The following is a 6,936-nucleotide window of genomic DNA, read 5'->3' as shown; positions in this document are numbered from 1 at the left end:
AGAGGAAGAGCAGTGCTGAGCAATCACTGTTACATCTGTGCACCAGCCACTATTAATGTAGAAGCAGACACGTCCACCTGTGGTCTTACCAGAGAGAGAGGCCTGCCGGTCCGCGCGCAGCAGATGAAAGCCCTCCAGCTTGAGCGCGCTGTCCGGGATGTCCTCACAGAGCCACGACTCCGTAAAACACAAGACACAGGAGGAGGCAACGTCTCTGTTCATGCTTCTCATCAGGGCCAGCTCGTCCATCTCATTCCTGAGTGAGCGTACGTTGGAAAGGAAGATCCCAGGAAGAGCAGTTCGCAGTCCGCGTCTCCTCAGACGCACGAGTGCGCCGGCTCGCTTTCCTCGCTTTCGGCGTCTCACTTTCCTGATCAGAGTCTGCAGTAAATCTGCCGCAGATGCGACAAATATTGGAAGTAAATCCACAGGTGTTGTAGTCCTGTAGTTAAGAAGCTCTTCTCTAGTGTAAGAATATCCAGAGGAGTGCCCAGACACAGAAGTTATGCACAAAAACAAAACAGAAGTAACGCACTGAAGCACCGGGGCATCCATACGCGGCGGCGCCATCTTGGAACAAGGGACTTGTCTTTGAAAGGTAGAGTGTTAATTACTAAAGCTGAAGGGATATCCCGATGAACATATGCTGCTCTCTCCTTACATCTGGATAAGAAAAGTAGTAAAGATATTGACCGTATGCTCTTTAATTTTATATGGAAAAACCGTACGCACTATATTAGAAAAACTGTTGTGATGAATAAGTACGAATCAGGTGGGCTTAACGTCTTAGACTTTTCTACTTTAAATAACACTTTCAAAATTAATTGGGCCAAACATTTTCTTAAAACCCAACCTCTATCTGGAACTTTATACCATACCACATTTTCTCTCGTTTTGGTGGCTTTACTTTTATTTGAAATTGTAATTACAATGTTGAGAAAGTTCCTGTAAAGCTTTCATCCTTCCATAAGCAGGTCCTCTTAGCGTGGACCCTCATTTATAAACACAACTTCTCACCTCACAAATACCTTATCTGGAACAACAGAGATATTTTATAGAAAAATAAATCACTTTTCCTGGAAACTTGGCTCCAAAATGGGATCCTATTGGTGGCTCAGCTGGTTAGTAAAGAGGGACAACTACTTACTTACAACGACTTTATTGCACTATATAATTTTCCAATCAGTGTTCCAGATATCAAGCGGAAGACAGTCTGGATGGTCCCCCATAAATATTTGATTGTAAATAAGGTGAAAGAAGTCTCTTTTAAAATTCGACATACATGTTATCCAGCCAGTCACTACATGGTCAAATTTAAAAGGGACATAAATACTAATTGTACTTTCTGTGGGGATCATCCAGAAACGGTGACACATCTTTTTTGGTACTGTTCTTTTACACAGAGATTCTGGAAGGAATTTAGCAGCTTTGTTATTGTCCATATTTTAAGGGAGTTTTCTTTACGATGGGAAAATGTTTTATTCTGTTTCTTTAAGTTCCCCAAGAAGTATGAGAAATGTTTTTTATGATAAATTTCTTAATACTTTTAGCTAAATTTTTTATCCATAAATGTAAGTTTACTAACAAAACACCATATTTCTGTCATTATTTTAAGGATGTGCACATGCACATACAATCAATATCAGACTGCACCAACAAAAAGGCTCTCACAACAATATATGTATGTGAATTTTTGCGTGTATTCTTATAATTGTTACCTTTTTCTTTCACCCTTGGCTTTTTGTGTTCATGTTCTGTTGTATACTTCATCTGTTCGTATGTTGTATACTCATTGTTTGTTAAATAAAGTTTTAAAAAAAAGACACGCTTTGTTTAGACCCCCAAAATCCTTTCCACGCCCACCCCCGTGACATCACGCTCCAAAGCCCTGTTACGTCACAGAACGTGGTGATGTCATAGTGACAGTCCTTTCATCCTTTGATGTTCAAGTCTATAAATAGAGGACAGCTGTCAAAGGGAATTCATTAAGCTATCGTTTTGTTGGAGTGATACAGCACATAAAAAAGCAGAAATGAGTTCGAAAGCTAACAAAGACAGAAATGTTAATTTCTCGAAAACAATGGTTAAAAAAAGTGAAAAAGAAAAAGAAACATATGCCAGACAGTTCGAGCAAAGACTGCAGCCAATGATCGACGAGGTTGAAAAGCTCAAAACTGAGCTTGACTACTTCAAAAACCTGCATACAGTCAATAAGAAACGGATCGAGGATCTAACAAAAGAAAACAATGAACTTTTGCAGAATAATAAGCTGCTGGGTTCGGTCTTGGATGACAGGACAAACATCGCAGACAGGTTGGACTCGATAAAAGATGACCACGAAGCTCTGGTAAAGTTCCGCGCAGAGACGGAGAAAACTCTGGCTGAGCTTAAAGAAAAACACGAGGACGAAGTCCAAGTCCTGCAAGGACTGCTGGAAACAGAGAAAGAAAAGGTGGCACGTCAGCAATTTCACAACAGCCAAGTTGTTGAATTATTATTGAAACGCCACAAAGAGGAAAAAAATAAGATGCAGCAGTTTTACCAGGAAAATACTAAAAAACTGGAAAACAAAGCAAATGCTGCAGACAGGAAGTTAGAAGAGGTGATCAACATGTATGACTCCAAAATAGAAAAGCTGCAGACGGCAGTAAAAAATAGTAGAGGTGTGACCGTCAATGCGGTTAAGGAACGCGAGGAAGAACGTCAATCCTCGCAGTGTTGGATTGACGGTGTTTTGTGGCATAATACACAGTTACAAGACGAAAATGAATTTATGGTTAAAAACATGAAAGAATTAACAGAGGAGAAAGGTCAAATGGGCAAAGTGATAGACGACCAAAAGGCCCAGAATATGGCGATCAAGCAGAAATGCCAGAGTAATATTAGAGCTCTGGCCTTGGAAAAGAAAATGAAGGCTATGCTTGAAGACGAAGTTGATTCTTTGAAAAAGAAAATTGAAGACGTCAAAAAGGCCCTAAGCACAGAGCAGGAAAACCACAGAAAGACAGCAGTGGACCGGCACAAAGTAAAAGCGGCACACAATCAGGCACTGGCTGAAAAGGTGGCGCTGGAAGAGAAACTGCGCTCCACAAAAAAGCAACGGGAAAGATTTATATCCAAAGTGAATTGGCTGGAGAAGAAAGAGCGCTACTTCCAAGAGGAATTGTGCCAGTGCGTTTTGTCCTTTGAAAAGGCATTTCCACATGAAGGTCACTTGAGAGGAAAAGAAAAGGTGGAATTTAGGGATATGTTCCACTACTTGAAAAAGAAATACGTAGACGGAGTGGAAGGCACCCCCTTTGTTGGAACAACGGAGTTTCTTGAAAAACAGCTGAACTGTCTACGTATCAGATGCAAGAATCTAGATGCAGCTTTACTAGCTAAAACACGGGAGCTGGAATCATTTAAAAAGCAGTACAATGACATGGTAAAGTCTTCCGAGTACGCTTTATTCCGACAAAGAGAGGAGCTCATTGGACCAGTGAACCAGATTATCCAAAAGGCTGCCAATGAAGAAAAAGAGATAGGTCATCTAAAATCTAGAGTGAAAGACGCTCAACTCCAGCTTAAATTAGAAAAACAGAAAGGACAAAAGCTGGCATCGTTGGACCATAGAAGCATGATGGGGAGATGTTCTGAGGAGACTCCGTCTCAGATTAATCCTCGTCCACTTCCAGGGAAAACTACATTTATTCAGGTACGTCCAAGACACCCTGGCAGAAGTGCAGGTATGGCTTCCCCAGTGAATCCTCCTGTAGAGTCTCCATCAACACCACCTTTCCTCAATTCTGATGATGGATTACCACCAGTTGATTGTTAAAAATTAACTGCTAAAATAGGCCATTAGAAGTATACTTCATCTTGTCTCCCTATATCATGGGTGGGCATTCTCAGTCCACGAGGGCCGGTGTCCCTGCAGGTTTTAGATCTCACCTTGGCTCAACACACCTGAATCACATGATTAGTTCGTTACCAGGCCTCTGGAGAACTTCAGGACATGTTGAGGAGCTAATTTAGCCGTTTAAATCAGCTGTGTTGGTTCGAGGACACATCTAAAACCTGCAGGGACACCGGCCCTCGTGGACTGAGATTGCCCACCCACCCCCAACCGGTCGCAGCAGATGGCCGCCCCTTCTTGAGCCTGGTTCTGCCGGAGGTTTCTTCCTAAAGGGAGTTTTTCCTCCCCACTGTCGCCCAGTGCTTGCTCAAAGGGGATCATTGGATTGTTGGGGTTTTCTGGCTTTTACTGTAGTGTTTTTACCTTACAGTATAAAGCAGCTTGAGGAGACTGTTGTTTTGCCATGATGCAATATAGCAGGGCTGCCCAATCCCAGTCCTCGAGAGCTACTATCCTGCAGCTTTTAGATGCATCCCTACTCCAACACAGCTGAATCAAATGAATGGCTTGTTATCAGGCCTTTGCCAAACACGATGGCATGCTGAAGAGGTAATCAAACCATTTGATTCAGCTGTGTTGGAGTAGGGATGCATCTAAAAGCTGCAGGACGGTAGCTCTCGAGGACCGGGATTGGGCACCCCTGCAATATAGTATTAAATATGACTACATTTTAAAAACATCTATTATAGCATCAAAGTAAAACAAAAAAACTAAATGAAATGAATCAAAATGTCTAATCTGGCAAAACAAGAAAAGAAAAAAGGTTTCACCTTTAAATAAAAATCCAAATCACAAACACATTCTGATTTTTGTTGTGTGTGTTTTTTTGTGTGTGTTGTCACGTATAAAATCGTTGCACTCTGTCTCGGTGTCTGCCCGGCCGGCTCCGCAAGGCTACATATGTTTATTGTGTTGCTGCTTTCTTCCACTCGTCATTCTGCCTGGGCGGAGCTCAGGCCCACGCACCTGTCTGCAATTACGCTGCAACGTGTCCTGTCTGTATGGAGACTGAGAGCTGCCAGAGTAATAATGTAGATACAGGCCTCTTTCTCCTTCTGCTGCTGTTCATGCTTTTATTCCATTGATGTTGCTATCATTTGTAAATATATTTATTTGCTCTTATTTTATCAATTTACTGTCGTTCATGTATTTAATCTTCTTTGTATTTAAATATGATTTTTTTTTTAAGTAATGCCGCGAGATGGACAGTTAAATAAAGGTTTCATTGAATTAAAAAAAAGATTTAAAGATGACTGGTGGCGGAAGCAGAGCACAGACTGTCTGTGAGAATCTATCGCCATCGTGTGGTGCAGAGATATATTGCCATTGAATTTAGACAACGAAAGCTTGGCTCACAGAGCAGCTGCAACACGAACAAAAAACATTAAATAGCAACATGATATATTATATTATATTATATTATATTATATTATATTATATTATATTATATTATATTTATAGCTGTCGAAATTAACGCGTTAATTGCGATAATTAAATTTTGGAATTAATTACGTTAGAATATTTAACTATTTAGCGCAACACGCAGATAAGTCGCTCCCATAATTCCACTTGATTTGTTTACCGCGCCACTGAAAATGGAGAAGCAGGAAGCGGATGGCCTTCTGGATGGGGAATTTAAATACAAGAAGAACATAGATGGGACAATAAACAAACGCGTTGTAATTTGCACTCACTGTAGTAAAGAGTTTCAATTTCACCGTTCAAATTCGACCTTAAAATACCACCTTAATGCCAAACACGCGTTTGTCGGGGCAGCAGCTTCACCCGGCCTGCGTCAGACCACTCTTAGTGAACGCAGGCCACTCGGTAAGTCTTCTTTGGACAAACTGACCGACAATATAGCCAAATGGATAGCAAAGGACTGCAGACCGCTAAGCATTGTGGAGGACAAGGGCTTTGCGGATGTTTTAAAGGTTGCATCTCAGGACGCGTCCTACAAGCCCCCAGCGAGAAGCACAATAACAATTCGAATCCACGAACTGTATGAAAAGGAGAAAAAGAAAAAAGAAGAGGCTTTAGTTCACACAGAATGCGTGGCTCTGACAGGAGACCACTGGACATCATTGAGTAATGACAATTACCTGGGAGTTACTGCGCATTTAATCACTGAAGCCTGGGGTCTGACATCCTTTGCGCTGACTATAATGAAAACGGAAGAGCGGCACTTTGCGGAGGCTTGTGCAGAGCAGTTCCAGACTGTTGCTCGCAGGTGGAGAATTGAGGAGAAGGTGACAACAGTAGGCACGGACAGTGCGCGCAATATGATCGCCGCGGCTCGCATCATGCCATTCAATCACATGCCGTGTACCGCGCACATTCTACAGAGATGCATCACAGTGAGTCTCGCAGACAGTGGCTTTGTCACTGCGCTGGCCAAATGCCGCAAAATTGTTGGCCATTTTAAGCACAGCCCAGCAAACACAGCAGAGCTGAACGCAGAGCAGGTGTCACTGGGGCGCAAGCAGGAGCCGTTGGCCCAGGACGTGCCTACGCGCTGGAACTCCACGCTGGAGATGGTGAAGCGCTTGATCCGCAACCAAACTGCAGTAACCGCGACTCTGGATAAACAAAAGCATAAACTTGTCCTCCTGACGCCTCCAGAGTGGGACAAACTCCAGAGACTGGAGACACTTCTAGAGCCCTGCAGGTGAGCCTGTCATTGTGACCATAATTGTAGGTTTAGATTAAATGTATCAAACATACATCTTAAATCAGTTTTGTTATTATGAAAATGTCTTATTTAAAAAATAAATGAAATCAAATATTTTATTAATATTACCTAGTATTAAAAAGCTTTTTTTAATTTGCTGTCTTATCTCTGTGTGTGTGTGTGTGTGTGTGTGTGTGTGTGTGTGTGTGTGTGTGTGTGTGTGTGTGTGTGTGTGTGTGTGTGTGTGTGTGTGTGTATTCCACTGCAGATATGTGACTGAACTGCTGGGAGGAGAGGCCTACGTCTCCTGCTCTGTAGTTCTACCAGCCTTCTGCCACCTGCGCCGTGTCATGGAAGTAACTGATGA

This window comes from Copadichromis virginalis, linkage group LG23 (assembly GCF_057382275.1).
Source record: "Copadichromis virginalis isolate Kocher_CV1m ecotype Utaka linkage group LG23, C_Virginalis_male_GT1.1, whole genome shotgun sequence".
Lineage (NCBI taxonomy): Eukaryota > Metazoa > Chordata > Actinopteri > Cichliformes > Cichlidae > Copadichromis > Copadichromis virginalis.
Note: the sequence above shows the minus strand (reverse complement) of the source record.